Raw genomic sequence first — 15,537 nt, 5'->3', positions numbered from 1 at the left:
TTTTATTCCAATAAAGAGAAAGTCAGAATTTAGATTATAGTGATATCTATATGAATTAGTGTTTTAAATGGCCAGTGATAAGTGCTGGTGAGAAAGAGGTAGTTTTGCTGCCAAATGACCTTGAGCAAGGATTGCTTCTAAAAGTCTTCTTTTTTTATGCTTCCACAATGAAGTCTTCTGATTCTGAAAATATGCTTAAAGCAATGTAATATTGTCACATGTGAGTCTTGTCATTTTCTGTCACATTATGACCACCCTTTTCTTAATTCTTTGTATTTATTAGTCATATGTTCTCCTCACTGTAGAGCTCAACAGCCTTGTATTCGTTGAATGCCATTACTTGTTAAATCAAACCACTTTCCTATTAAAACTAGTTCCTAAAGAAGAACTCTTTAAAGAATAATTTGCATCTACATAGGCCAAATAACATAATGCCAATGCAGTCTGGTGACAAACAACAACCCTGTGGTTCTAATGCCGCGTACACACGGTCGGACTTTCCGGCATACTTGGTCCGGTGGACCAGAGTCCGCCGCACAATCCGACCGTGTGTAGGCTCAGGCGGACTTTTTTTTCCCAAAAGTCCGCCGTACCTAGATTTAAAGCATGCTTTAAATCTTAGTCCGCTGGACTCAGTTTCTGCCGGAAAGCCCGTTCATCTGCATGCGTCTGTATGCTGGTCCGACGGACCAGATACGACGCAAGGGCAGACTACAAACAAATTTTCCTATTGCGGCGAGTGCTTGGCATCCCAGGCCCTTACGTCTGGCAACATCACCCGGTGACCACGCCCCTTATGCCATCACAGTCCCAGCATGCCCAGGGACTGTGACGGCATAAGGGGGCGGGGTCTCCACCTATACATCACATCGGAGCTCTCAGAGACCATTCCAGACGGAGAGAGCATCGTGTCAACATGGAAAGAAGAGAAGAAGGACCAGAAGCCCAGAAGTCCGGGCCTCCGCTGGCAAGAGAGCGGCATGAAGACAGCGGAGGAGCCGGCCGAAGAACTGGAACACCGGAAGAAGACAGAGAGAGTGAAGAAGAACCAACCGGACGCCAGGAGTAGAGGAGTGGGAGGGACCCCCGAAGCCGGAAGAAAACCCCCCCAGAGCTGTCTAATAAATTACTTCAAAAACCTGTGTAGTGTGCTTTATTATTGACACTTTTTTCCTAGGTGAATGGGTAGGGGTACCATGTACCCCATATTCATTCACATAGGGTGGGGGGCCGGGATCTGGGGGCCCTCTTATTATAGAGGGCTCCCGGATTCCGATAAGCCCCCCGCCCACAGACCCCGACAGCCAACAGCCAGGGTTGTCGGGAAGAGGCCCTTGTCCTCATCAACATGGGGACAAGGTGCTTTGGGGTGGGGGGGCCCGCATGGCGCCCCCCCTCCCCCAAAGCACCCACCCCCCCATGTTGAGGGCATGCGGCCTGGTACGGTTCAGCTCGCTCGTCCCCACCCCCTTTCCTGACCGGCCGGGCTGCGTGCTCAGATCGGGGTCTGGTATGGATTTTGGGGGGACCCCACGCCGATTTTTCGGCGTAGGGGGTTCCCCTTAAAATCCATGACAGACCCAAGGGCCTGGGGTGCCCCACGACGGGGCTTGCAAGGTGTCAATCTCGCCGATAAAAGCGGCGAGATTGACTTCCTTTTCTAGTCCCGTCGTACCCAAGTCACGTTCAAAATGAATGGACTTGTCCATGTGTGGGCAAGTACGTTCATTCTGAAAGTCCGCCGTAACTCCGGCGAAAGTCCGTCGGAAAGACAGGCGGACCTAGCCTGCCGGAAAGTCCGGTCGTGTGTAGGCAAGTCCATCCGTTCAGAAAGTCCGGCAGCTACTGCCGGACAGTCCGGTGGAAAGAACGTCGGACCAAGTATGCCAGAAAGTCCGCTCGTGTGTACGCAGCATAACAGTCCCTAGCGTTCTAATAGTCAGCCGAAAATTAGGGAAAAATGGGACCATAGTGTGTACTCATCCTTAGTCTTGTCTATATTCCATGGCACACATTCCTGGATCACTAGGCTCATCTGCAGCGGGTGCTGTAGTGACTAGCAGCTGGACATTGGATATCACAGATCAATGCACATATTTGCCAACAAACCAAGGATCTTTAAATGCAGTCCCAAACTTTTATTGCAGAGATCACATCACAAAAGAACAAGTGCAATGTTTCAGAGCTGTGAAGGACCTCTTCATCAGGCATGTGATGTCATTCTTAGAACACCATAAACAAGCAGGCCTGAATCAGGAACTTAGAAAAATTCTTCAATGAACCAATAGGAGCTTCTATTCTGGTTTCTACGTTAGCCATGATGACAGTGGATATAGACACAGTATGGATCCCAATGATCATAGATGATAAATTGTGTTTTATTGTAAAAAATGTTCCCCCATCCCATCCCCAGTTTCCTAGTCTACTACCTAGTCTACAGTTTCCTAGTCTACTACCTCTTGTACTCTTGGGTATGATAGGAAAGATGGGGTATTATTCCATTGTATTGTGGATTGGTCATTCTCAATAAGCCAGATGCGACAACTCGGTCACTGTGTTGGGAGTGCACAGCGAGTGCGCTCTTAGCACATGATAGTTCCCTACAGACATATATGTGGCTGGGCATTAAGACCCACCTGTACTGCTTCCATATATATGTGTACAACAAGTGAGAACAGGTTAAGATTATGGACATTATTCCTGTTTCACTTTAAGCATGTTCACTTCGCAAGGAAATCTTCACTTAGCTTAGTGAATGCAGAGAACATGTGCTGACGTCAATCATCCGATCATGTGATAAAAAACAAAAACCTCTTCTTAAATTTTCCTTGCATCTGATTGGGTATTCTTTGAAATGTGAACCTTCACCACATTCACTGAGGTAGGTGAAAATTAGATTGCAAAGCGGATATGATAGGGATAATAGCAAAATAATAGCAAAAACTATAGCACCAAAATTCAATCAAACGGTAATTAAAAGCAAAATATTAATTATGCTAGGTTTAAAAAGTGTAAGACACACCATGCATATAAAAAGATATTCAGAGTTTGGTCTGTAGTCAAATACATAAAAACCACAATATGATACATAAGTATAATAATGCATATACTGTAAACCCCAACACACTTCAATTCTTGATACAACTCTTCATCAGGGGGATCAGTATCATGGAGGTAGATTAGGACCAGTACATAATCATCATATTTCTGGAGGAGATGAGCCCTTTCCACAGGAACCCGCAAAGTGTTGGAGCACAAAAGACACCAATGGAGTTTCCCATTAAAAGTGTAGCAAAGACCTCCAAGTCCAAGTGGGTGGACATCACCAATGTTAAATAGTTACATAGTTACATAGTTAGTACATAGTTAGACAATAAAAGCTAAGCCCCAAAATACAGGGCTGAGTATGTGGAGGGATTATGGGGCTACCAGCAGAAACAGGCCAGCCAAATATCGATCAGTAACAAGGCAGGTGGACAAGTGCCTTCAGAGATGTGGCCATTCTGCTTTAAAAGCCAGCAAGCAATGTGGGAGTATTTTTCATGCAAGTATGGAGGCTAACCTTTGAAAATGCAAGTTACTTAACATTCACGGTGATCCAATGGTCTCTATACTTTAGACCAATTCACACCAATTGTGGTGCGGGAAACGTGCGTTTCTGTGTGCATTTCCTGCACTGCATGGGAACTCATTGCACTTCTTAGATGTGTGCAGGTACCATTAATTGTTAAAACAAATACATAGAGATTTCCAAGCTTAAACTTACCAACCAGCCAGCGACCAACCAAATTGACCTATCTAATAATATGCATTAAGAACAAGGGTTTAATCTGCACACATTTGCAGAACCATGGGTAAGCTACAGGCCCCATCAAGGCACCCTGTTTACTGTAGTCCCTAACTCTAACTTCTGAGAGTCTCCACAATGAAAGATCATGTATTTTAATGGATAGGCAGAACGCAGGTGAGCCTGGAAGGAGCCCACCCCCCCCCACTTCCCCCTTAAAGTTACAGGGGCACACTGAACGCCCAGAACATGGCACTATGACAGCAAAGATATTAGTGCGTCGCCTGACCAATATAATTAAAATACAAACAAGTGGCCACTGCCCCCACCTATAACTGGTCTTTGCAACAAGGAGCACTGGAAGGGCAACATATGTCAAACAATTACAAAGCGATTTCCAAGCTCAAACTTACCAACCAGCCAGCAAACAACCATTAATTGTTAAATGCACCCCAAATGCATCTAGGAAATGCACATGTGTTTGTGGAAGTAAAGATGTTCCACAAATGCACCCCAAACACACCTGAGAAATGCGTTTGTGGAAGTATGAAGTTTATTCATTGAAAATGCTAGATTCCTGGCAGTCATGGTGATCCAATAGTCCCCATATTTTGGGCCCGTTCACACCAATTGCGGTGTGGAAAGCATAGGTTTCAGTATTTTGCGTACTGCCCTTCTTAGACGAAAGTGGGTGCCATTAATTGTCAATGGAACCCCAAATGCATCTAGAAAACACACATTTTTAAAGTCATGTCTGCGGAACTTTTTTGCACATTCCTGAGTGTTTAGCAGCTCACTGAAATGAATGAGCTGTCAAAAATGTGGCAGTCGGGAACGCACAAAAATGAACCAGTCCTTTCTGATTGCTAATGTAGGACAAATATGCAGAATAGTTCTGCCTTTACTTTGCTTTTCCTGACCTAATTAAACCTATGCACAGAGATGTCCCTTACCCAGTGGAGTCACTAGGGTTGGTGTCAGCCGGTGTGGAAAAAATTGGTGTCACCTCCCTCCACAAGCTATAATCCACCCTCAGTACATACCCCCCGCCACTAACTACAGACCCCCTTCTCTCAGTATAGACCCCCCCACTAAGTACAGGCCCCCTCTAACGCAGTATAGATCCCCCTTCCTCAGTACAAACCCCCCTCACTCAGTATAGATCCCCCTCCTTCAGTATAGACCCCTTTCCTCAGTATAGATCCCCCTCCTTCAGTACAGACCCCCCTCCCTCAGTACAGACCCCCCCACTAAGTAAAGACCCCCCTTCCTCTGTATAGACCCCCCCCACTAAGTACAGACCCCCCTCCCGCAGTATAGATCCCTCTCCCTCAGTACAGACACCCCCTCAGTGCAGACCCCTATCTATCAGTATAGACCCCCTCAGTACAGACCCCCCCTACATCAATATAGACACCCCCTCAATACAGTATAGACCCCCTCAGTACAGATTCCCCTCTGTCAATATAGACCCCCCTCAGTGCAGACCCCCCTCTGTCAGTATAGACCCCCCTCAGTACAGTGCCACCTCCATCAGTATAGACACCCCTCCAGTGCAGACCCCCTCAGTGCAGACCCCCTTCAAGTGCAGACCCTCCTTTAGTACAGATCCCCTCAGTGCACACCCCCAACAGTGCAGACCCCCCTCCAGGGAAGACCCCCCCAGTGCAGACCCCCTCCAGTGCAGACCCCTCCATCAGTATAGACCCCCCTCTCCCCTCCCATAGCGCCCCCCTGCACATGTTCATCTGCATTGCAATACACTGTACAAACCTTTAGGACAGTGGGGAATATGCACAGCAGTGTGTCCCTCGGACTCCCGCCTCCTGTGTAGATGTAAACAAAGAGAAGGTGGAGGCGGCTTCGGTGCGCTCCGCTCCACTGAGGGACACAGCTGGCTAGATGCAGATCAGTGTGGGGGTGCAGACCGTGCGGTGTTAGCGGTGCCACTGCCCACGGGAGTCCCCCCTCTGGCAAGTGTCACCTGGGTGCGGCACGCACCCCCCGCCCCCCCAGCGACGCCACTGCCCTTACCTCCTTTTTTGGCAGTTCCCCACTGTCACTGTCCGATGCACCCTGCTCCAGGTGCCTCCATAGCAAGCCGGGTGATAAGGAGGCAACCATGCATGTGCACTCCTGAGCTGGGCGGTGTGTCCATGGACACAGAACTCTAGTAAGCCACGCCCTTGTTCCTTCCTCACAGGAGTTTGACTGACAGCAGCGGGAGCCTATAGCTGCATCTTCCCTCAGTGTCTCCTGTGAAAGCAGGGAGTGAGAGGAGAGGTGCTGCAGCCAAGACAGCACTGTAGCGGTGACAGGAGCCAAGTAAGTGTTTAGGGATCGGGGTGAGTCGGACAGGTAGTGGGAAGTTATTTTTTCTTAATGCAGAGAATGCATTAAGGTAAAAAGGTTGGGATCCACCTAGAGCCCTAATTGACAGCTGGCTCCAGCTTCAGCACACCCCTCTCCAGCCTGGGGCTCCACTGTGCTCTGGAGGGGCAGAGCAAAGAGAGTTGACTGACAGTCACCGCTCTCTGTTCAGTGCTGGACAAGAACTGAGAAATCAGTGGTCATGTGACCACACTTGGGCTTGAAGCCAGTGGACGACAGCTGCAACATCAGAGCGATGCTTCAGCATGGAGGTGAGTATGTTTGTTTGTTTTTTATGAACTCCAAACTTCTCCTGAAATATGTGTGTAGCACTCTTCTAGTTAGGTAATAGGGGTAAGAAAAGCTAGTCATTTTTGAGCTTCACTGTAATCAGTGGAGCTAGATTTGACTGTTACAGGCTGTTCTGGGTTCTTCAGCTAGAGGCTCGCCTACTTTATTCCAGTAGGTTCTGGAACATAGTGAGCTGGAAGGGGGCAGATCATGTGCTGATTATTTCTACAGCCTCAGCCAATCCCTGATTGACAGTATGACCAGGGTGTAGAAATAGTCTGAGACCTAGAACAGCAGGGTCCTTTGCCTGTTGGTGAGTGACCAGCCTGGAGGGGCTGTCTGCCCTCCAAGGTGAGCCAGTGGAGTCTGCTGGAGGTTCTGCTTGGTCCTAGCTCAGGGAAAGCTTGGGGACTGAGTACAAAAGCTGCAGGAACAGTTTGGTGCAAAGTCTAGGGTAAGTGAGGGCAGGGTTGTTGAGGGTGGTGTGGGACAGGGGTTGATGGCTTGGGTGGTTGGGATGCAGCTTCTCATGCAGGTGGATCCTCTGGAGCTGGGAACCTGGCACCAGCTGAGCACTGCTGATACATCTGGTCCTGTCCCTTCCTCCTGGGCAACTGGGGCTAGGGGGAACTCAGTGGGGGGGGGTGGAGGTAGAGCGGGCGGCGACTCCAAAATTATGTGTACCAATGAGCTAATCTCTCACTGTGGAGCTATTTTAAGAAAAACTTCTCCTGGTCCCCTATGTTCAGTGGGTGTGGGGGGACAGAAAGCAGACTATTTAATCACTTTCGGGTTTAGGCAGATTAATCCGCAGAATCGCTCCCGACTGGCCCCAGTGTACCAATATAGAAGAGGATGGCCTTTAATGTGAGAGATGACATCACTGAGGGAGCTAGAGAGGAGGTGGAATCCTTATGGGTAGAGCTCCAAAGGGAAAAAGCTAAGGGGGAAATAATACTGGGAGTATGCTATAGGCCCCCTAACCTGAGGGAGGAAGTGGAGACGGATCTCCTATCACAAATTGGAGTAGCAGCAAGGATGGGAAGTGTTATCATAATGGGGGATTTTAATTATCCAGACATAGACTGGGTGGAGGGAACCGCGCATTCATTTAAGGCTCGCCAGTTCCTTAATGTCTTGCAGGACAATTTTATGGGTCAGATGGTAGATGCACCAACTAGAAATAAAACATTACTGGATCTACTGATTACCAACAATACAGACCTGATCACGGATGTGGAAATGCGGGGCAATTTAGGTAACAGCGATCACAGGTCAATTAGTTTCAGTATAAATCACACAAATAGGAAACATAAAGGGAATACAAAGACACTGAATTTCAAAAGAGCCAACTTCACTAAACTACAAACCTTGCTAAAAGGCATAAACTGGGATAAAATATTAGGAACAAAGAATACGGAGGAGAGATGGGTTTGCTTTAAGAGCATATTAAATAAGGGCATTAGCCAATGTATCCCATTGGGTAATAAATTTAAAAGAGCGAACAAAAGTCCTGGATGGCTTAACTCCAATGTAAAAATGCATATAAAAGCAGAAGGCCTTCAAAAAATACAAGGTTGAGGGATCATCCTCAGCATTCAGACTTTATAAAAAATGCAACAGGAAATGTAAAGGTGCAATTAGGACAGCTAAGATAGAACATGAAAGACACATAGCGGAGGAGAGCAAAAAAAATCCCAAGAAATTCTTTAAGTATGTAAACAGTAAAAAAGGGAGGACAGACCATATTGGCCCCATAAAGAATGAGGAAGGACATCCGGTTACAAAGGATGGGGAGATGGCGAAGGTATTGAATTTATTCTTCTCCTCAGTCTTCACGAGTGAATCGGGGGGCTTCAGTAACCAAAACTGCAGTGTTTATCCTCATGACACAACACAGGAAGCACCTCCATGGTTAACAGAGGACGGAATTAAAATTAGACTTGAGAAACTTAACATTAATAAATCACCGGGACCAGATGGCTTGCATCTGAGGGTACTTAGGGAACTCAGTCAAGTGATTGCCAGACCATTGTTCCTAATTTTTACAGATAGTCTACTGACTGGAATGGTACCAGCTGATTGGAGAAAAGCCAATGTAGCACCAATATTTAAAAAGGGCCCAAAATACATCCCTGGGAATTACAGACCAGTTAGCCTAACATCGATAGTATGTAAACTCTTGGAGGGGATGATAAGGGACTATATACAGGATTTTAGTAATACGAACAATATCATTAGCAGTAATCAGCATGGATTCATGAAGAATCGTTCTTGCCAAACCAATCTATTAACCTTCTATGAGGAGGTGAGTTGCCATCTAGATAAAGGAAGGCCTGTAGACGTGGTGTATCTGGATTTTGCAAAAGCATTTGACACAGTTCCCCATAAACGTTTACTGTACAAAATAAGGTCCGTTGGCATGGACCATAGGGTGAGTACATGGATTGAAAACTGGCTACAAGGGCGAGTTCAGAGGGTGGTGATAAATGGGGAGTACTCAGAATGGTCAGGGGTGGGTAGTGGGGTTCCCCAGGGTTCTGTGCTGGGACCAATCCTATTTAATTTGTTCAGAAACGATCTGGAGGATGGGATAAACAGTTCAACCTCTGTATTTGCAGATGATACTAAGCTAAGCAGGGCAATAACTTCTCCGCAGGACGTGGAAACCTTGCAAAAAGACCTGAACAAATTTATGGGGTGGGCGACTACATGGCAAATGAGGTTCAATGTAGAAAAATGTAAAATAATGCATTTGGGTGGCAAAAATATGAATGCAATCTATACACTGGGGGGAGAACCTCTGGGGGAATCTAGGATGGAAAAGGACCTGGGGGTCCTAGTAGATGATAGGCTCAGCAATGGCAGGCAATGCCAAGCTGCTGCTAACAAAGCAAACAGAATATTGGCATGCATTAAAAGGGGATCAACTCCAGAGATAAAACGATAATTCTCCCGCTCTACAAGACTCTGGTCCGGCCGCACCTAGAGTATACGGTCCAGTTCTGGGCACCAGTCCTCAGGAAGGATGTACTGGAAACGGAGCGAGTACAAAGAAGGGCAACAAAGCTAATAAAGGGTCTGGAGGATCTTAGTTATGAGGAAAGGTTGCGAGCACTGAACTTATTCTCTCTGGAGAAGAGACGCTTGAGAGGGGATATGATTTCAATTTACAAATACCGGACTGGTGACCCCACAATAGGGATAAAACTTTTTCGCAGAAGAGAGTTTACCAAGACTCGTGGCCACTCATTAAAATTAGAAGAAAAGAGGTTTAACTTTAAACTACGTAGAGGGTTCTTTACTGTAAGAGCGGCAAGGATGTGGAATTCCCTTCCACAGGCGGTGGTCTCAGCGGGAAGCATTGATAGCTTCAAGAAACTATTAGATAAGCACCTGAATGACCACAACATACAGGGATATACAATGTAATACTGACACATAATCACGCACATAGGTGGGACTTGATGGACTTGTGTCTTTTGTCAACCTCACCTACTATGTAACTATGTAACTATGTAATGTAATTGTGTGGAGCATTGCTGCGGATTAATCCTTCTAAACCCGAAAGTGGTAAATAGTACACTTTCTGTCCCCGGCACCCACTAAACATAGTGGACCCAGAGAAGTTTATTTTTTAAAATAGCTGTAGCAATAGCTCATTGGTACATAGAATTTTGGATTCCCCGCCCACTCTACCTCCAGACCCCCCAGTGAGTTTGCAGAGCCAGGGCAGGAGGAGCCTGGTGTGGTATGAGCGGTGGGGGTGGACATGGGACAGAAGTGACAGCTGGCAGGAGGAGAGGAGGAGGCGGGGAGGAGAATCCTGTGGACAGCTGAGATGTCATTGTTTGCTAAGGACCAGCGGCCTTAACAACCAATATTTGCCGGCATTCTTTTCTTTACATTTCAGCTGTTAGTGGGAAATCATACTGACCGTTGAAAGACCCAAGCCAGAAGGTATCGGGTATCAGAGCATTTGCACAAGTGCCGATACCCATGCAAAAAACCCTGGAAGCTGATTGGTTTCTATGCAGAGCTGCACCCGATTTTGCATAGCACTCTACAGTTTTAGTAAATCAACCCCTATCTGCTTGGTTACTGTATGGAGAGACAGAGAAAATAATGTGGGGTTGATTTACTAAAACTGGGGAGTGCAAAATCTGATGTAGCTCTGCATAGAAACCAATCAGCTTCCATGTTTTAATGGAACAAGCTGAAGTTAAAGCGGGGTTCCACCCAAATTTTGAACAATATCTGTATGTATTCTCTTCCTTGCCTAGATGCTGACATGCCATTTAAAAAAATTTAAATCGCCGTAATTACCTTTTATTTTTCTATTCTTCTTTGCACTTCCTGGTTCTCCTCCCGTGGGAGTAGGCGTGTTTCTAGCCTCTCCCAGACTCCTGGGAGCTAGTCTCAGGCTTCCCAGGATGCCACTGAGCATGTGTGGGAACGAGCAGTGAATGCTGGGAGCACAGCATTCACCACATCCAGGAAATAAATGCTTGTGGGCTTCAAATGCCCACAATGAAGATGGAAACCGCCTGCAGTGAATAATATAAGTTATTCTTTCCGACGAAATCTGACACAGGTGGACATATTACACACAATATGTGAGTATGTAATGCTGAGAAGAAAAGTTTGTGAATGAACTCAAAAAAAAAAAAAAACAATAGATAGGTGGACCCCCGCTTTAAAAGCTGATTGTGAGCGCGCCCGCAAGGTAACCCCCCCCCCCCCGGGAGAGCGCTTCTCCCAGCGGGTTATCTGATGCGGGGAGGAGCCAAGACAGCCGCCGAGGGACCCCAGAATACCAGGATCGGGGCCACTCTGTGCAAAACGAGCTGCACAGTGGAGGTAAGTATGACATGTTTGTTATTTAAAAAAAAAAAAAAATAAAAATTACCTTTAGTGTCACTATAATTATAAAACAAACTTCATGCCACATGTGTGTAATCAGAAAAATTAGAGAATCACCATCCAGTGCAAAGGATCAGACACGCTTGTTACGTAGCTCAATTCTCTCGTTTCTGCTTAATACTTAATAGCCTGATGTGTCTATAAATGAAGTGACAACTTCTCAATGCAGCCAGCAGCATATTAACACAAGTTACTTGTTACCAGCAGTGAGATCCCCTCTCCAAGGATTTGTACTGTCTGGTGTTAGCATCCGTTATAAAACCTCTCCCGGCTATCCTAACTGGCCCCCGTTTGCCGCGTCTATATTAACAGCCATTTCCCACTATTTTCTTTCGAAGTAAGCCAGTGCTTCTTTTTAATCTTGAAAAAAATAAATGTCCTACCTGAGAGCTTTTAGGCTGGGTTCACTTATGTGCAAATTGGCTGTGGGTTTCCCGGCATCCAGTTCGCAGGACATGCGAGTGTGACCGGCTCTCAATGGTCACAAAAGGGCCAGATTTCAAAAGGGGCCTGTGCATCTTTGGGTTTGGTTCAGGTGTGAATTCAGGCAAAAATTCGGACCTAAATCGCACCGTGAACAGAAACGCACCGGACCCCAGGCTGTGAACTGCGGCTGCACATATGTGAACTCGGCCTTACTTTTATTATGCAGAAGCTCTTCTGTGCTTATCTTTGATTTTGTTTAATTTCTTCAGTAATGCCTGATTTTTTCTGACTTCATGGCCGCCCCACCCATTACCTTTCCGCTGTCCAATGAGGCTGCATCAGTGGCCAGTATAAGAACTCCCACTGGGCAGTACTGTGCAAGACGCTCGAGTTCAGCCATAAAGCCAGGAAAAGTCAAACCCCAGTAACAAAAGCAAAACCGAATCAGAGAGAACACAAAAGAGGCGATTATGGGTAATAATTGTAAAAGTAGGTATATTGCGGTGCCTAACAAAGCTTTCCCTTTAAAAGATTAAAACAAATGAAAGGATTACTCTAAAGCTTCTTACACACGATCAGATTTTCTGCCAACAAAACCTTGGACTTTTGTCTGAAGGGCGTTGGCCCAAACTTGTCTTGCATACACACGGCACACAATTGTTGGCCAACAATCACAAATGTAGAGACGTACTACGTGGTTTTTCAGCTCTTTAGCGCCACCCTTTGGGCTCCTTCTGCTAATTTCGTGTTAGTAGAATTTTGGTGAGTGTTGATTCGTGCTTTTCTTTTTGCGCTTTTCATTTCACGCTTTTCATTTCGCGCTTTTCAGTTCGTTTTTGAACGGCCGTTCGTCAACCAGACATGTTGCGGAATTGGAGGAGATAACATGTTATTTATTATTGGCCTTGGAGTTCTTGCTTTGACATTATTTTTTTAGTTGAATAATAATTTGATTTGATATATTTTCTATATTTTTGGATGCATATAGTGCACTTTTTGGTTAAGTTCTGTTGGCAGATAGCATGAATAATTTTCTTTGTTTTCTTTTTTTAATGCACAATAAAAAAAATTGTGTAGAATAATACTTGGCTATGTGTTTTACTTCAAATGACAGTTTGGGAGTAGGCAGTTACAAAATACAAAAAATACAATGTAAAATTGACAAGGGACACCGACATAGTTGTATCTTTTATCTTAAGAACTACGGGATAATAGTGTTGTGGTAACCAAATAAAAAAAAAAAAAAGCATAATAATATATTTCTTGATATCACTAGAAAAAAAAAGCCTTTGAAACTTAGTTTGCAATAACTCCATCAGTATCACCAGTAAAGCAGCTTCATTATTATCCCATTAAAGAAGAAGAGAATTGTGCGCTGCATTTCGAGATTTCATAATTTGCCGCATCACGAATGTTAATTCTCCATTACGAACGCTAGTTTACAAGCTCGACTGCTTCTAGCTCGTCCTTGCTTACGAGCATGTGTGTTTATACGTTGGACTTTTGTCCGACGGACTTGTGTACACACGCTCAGAAAATCTGGCAACAGACATTTGTCCGCGGAAAGTTTTAAAACCTGCTATCCAACATTTGTCCGCGGAAAATCCGACAACAATTGTCCGATGGAGCGTACACGCAGTCGGATTTTCCGCCAACAGCCGGTCATCACACATTTCCCGTCGGAAAATCCGATCGTGTGTACGAGGCTTTACACGCAACTCCAAGTAAAAATGCATTTATATAATGCATTGTATATCAATGGCCTTACTTCTCAGCATTAAAGGGGTTGTAAAGTTAAGTGTTTTTTCGCCTTAATGCATCCTTTGCATTAAGGTGAAAAAACACCTGGCAGGCAGTGACCCCCCCCCCCCCGTTTTACTTAACTGAACCCTCGAACTTATCCCACGGGGATGCGCCGTCTTTCGGCTAGGAGGTTCTCGGCTGTTGATTGGATAGATTGATAGCAGCACAGCCATTGGCTCCCGCTGCTGCCAATCAAATCCAATGACGCGGCCACCCAGGGTGTTATCTATTGCGGGGAGAAGCCGCAAGAGCCGCTGAGGGACCCCAGAAGACCAGGTTCGGGGCCCCTCTGTGCAAAACGAGCTGTACAGTGGAGGCAAGTATGACATGTTTGTTATTTAAAAAAAAAGAGGAACCTTTAGTATCACTTTAATTCCAAACACCTCTTCCTAAGCCACCCTACAGTGTAATGGATCAAAGTCACAGCTTGAGAAAAGCTAATTTCCCACCCTGGGGACCAGACATTTTTTCCTGCTTGTTATCTTCCTGGGCATTGGTCCCCTCACTGCCCCCATGAGTTCTCCAGCCTCTGGAGCCTATGGGAGAGTACCTGGCAGCTGCAATAAGAGGTGTCCACATCACAAAGTCACAAGAAGAAATCCAAGAAGTACACAGAAGAAGAAGGAAGGTTCATCATATGAATTTGCATTTGGATGGGGTTTTTTGTTGATTGTTAGAGGGGGTGGGATGGGGGCATGAAGCGGGGTTGACACAGAATGCAGTCTTTTTAATTTCCATCAATTATTTTTATTCACTTGTTATGTGTCTTGGAATTTGTTAAAAAAAAAAAGCATGGCCCTCTCCTCTTCTAGGAGCGTTTAAAACTGAACTTTAATTTGCTTATATTGTGCCTTTCCTGGCTCTCTTTTTCTCCACTTATACACATGCTAATGAAATTTGTAGTCTTTACTCTATGCTTCCCTATGCAAAGCAGGTAGATCTAGGCAGGGGTCCCAAGGGTGTTGTACATAGCTTCCTGAAAACATCACAGCACCCTGCCCCAGTACTCAAGAACCCTAAGCCTTGATAAAAGCAGTGGGTTGACTACTGGGAAGAATTATGCAAATATCTTAAATGCATTAATTGGTGGATGTCTGGGTGCAGAAATACACCAGGATTTTTATGTTAGAAGAGATTTGCACCTATATATATGTCATTGTGCATGAGCTCTTAGACAGCACATGTCACAGACAAAAGGCACAGAGTCTACCAGAGTGGCTCTGTGCCTTGTGATCACTATGATGGCCAGTCAGAGCAATCGCCAATGTAAACACAGCTTGTGTTTACATTTGAGAGTCCCCACTTCCTCCTCTGCCACAGAATCTCTGCTGATCCTCCTCATTCCTCCTATGTCAGTGCTTTTTTGGCAATCCTATAAGTAACACTGCTTCCACTGACCACTAATGAAAGGGGGCACACTGAGCAGGGAAGGAAGGGGAAACATGGACCACCACTGAGCAGCAAGGGAGTACACAGGGGGCATATTGACCATAAATGGGGCACACTGACCACCAATGAAGGAGGAGCGTAGACATTGGCCACAAATGTAAGTGGGGCACAGACACCGACCAACAGTGTAGGGAGGGCACAGACACTGACCACCAAAGTAAGAGGAGCATAGACACTGCCCACCAATGGAAGGAGGTACAGACACTGACCACCAATGGAAGGAGGTACAGACACTGACCACCAATGGAGGGGGGCACAATCACTGAACACCAATTAAAGGGAGGCACTGACACCCCAATGAAAGAGGGACAAGGACACTGACCTCTAATGTAAGGGGAGCACAGACACCAAAAATGGAAGGGGGTACAAACACTGCCCAACAATGGAAGGAGGCGCAGACGCTGACCACCAATGAAAGGGGGCATAGTCACTGGCTATCAATAGCATTGATGCACAGACAAAGAGCAGCAATGTAAGGGAGGCACAGA

The sequence above is a fragment of the Aquarana catesbeiana genome, linkage group LG07 (genome assembly GCF_042186555.1).
Source record: "Aquarana catesbeiana isolate 2022-GZ linkage group LG07, ASM4218655v1, whole genome shotgun sequence".
Classification (NCBI taxonomy): domain Eukaryota; kingdom Metazoa; phylum Chordata; class Amphibia; order Anura; family Ranidae; genus Aquarana; species Aquarana catesbeiana.
This window is presented reverse-complemented; position numbering follows the sequence as displayed.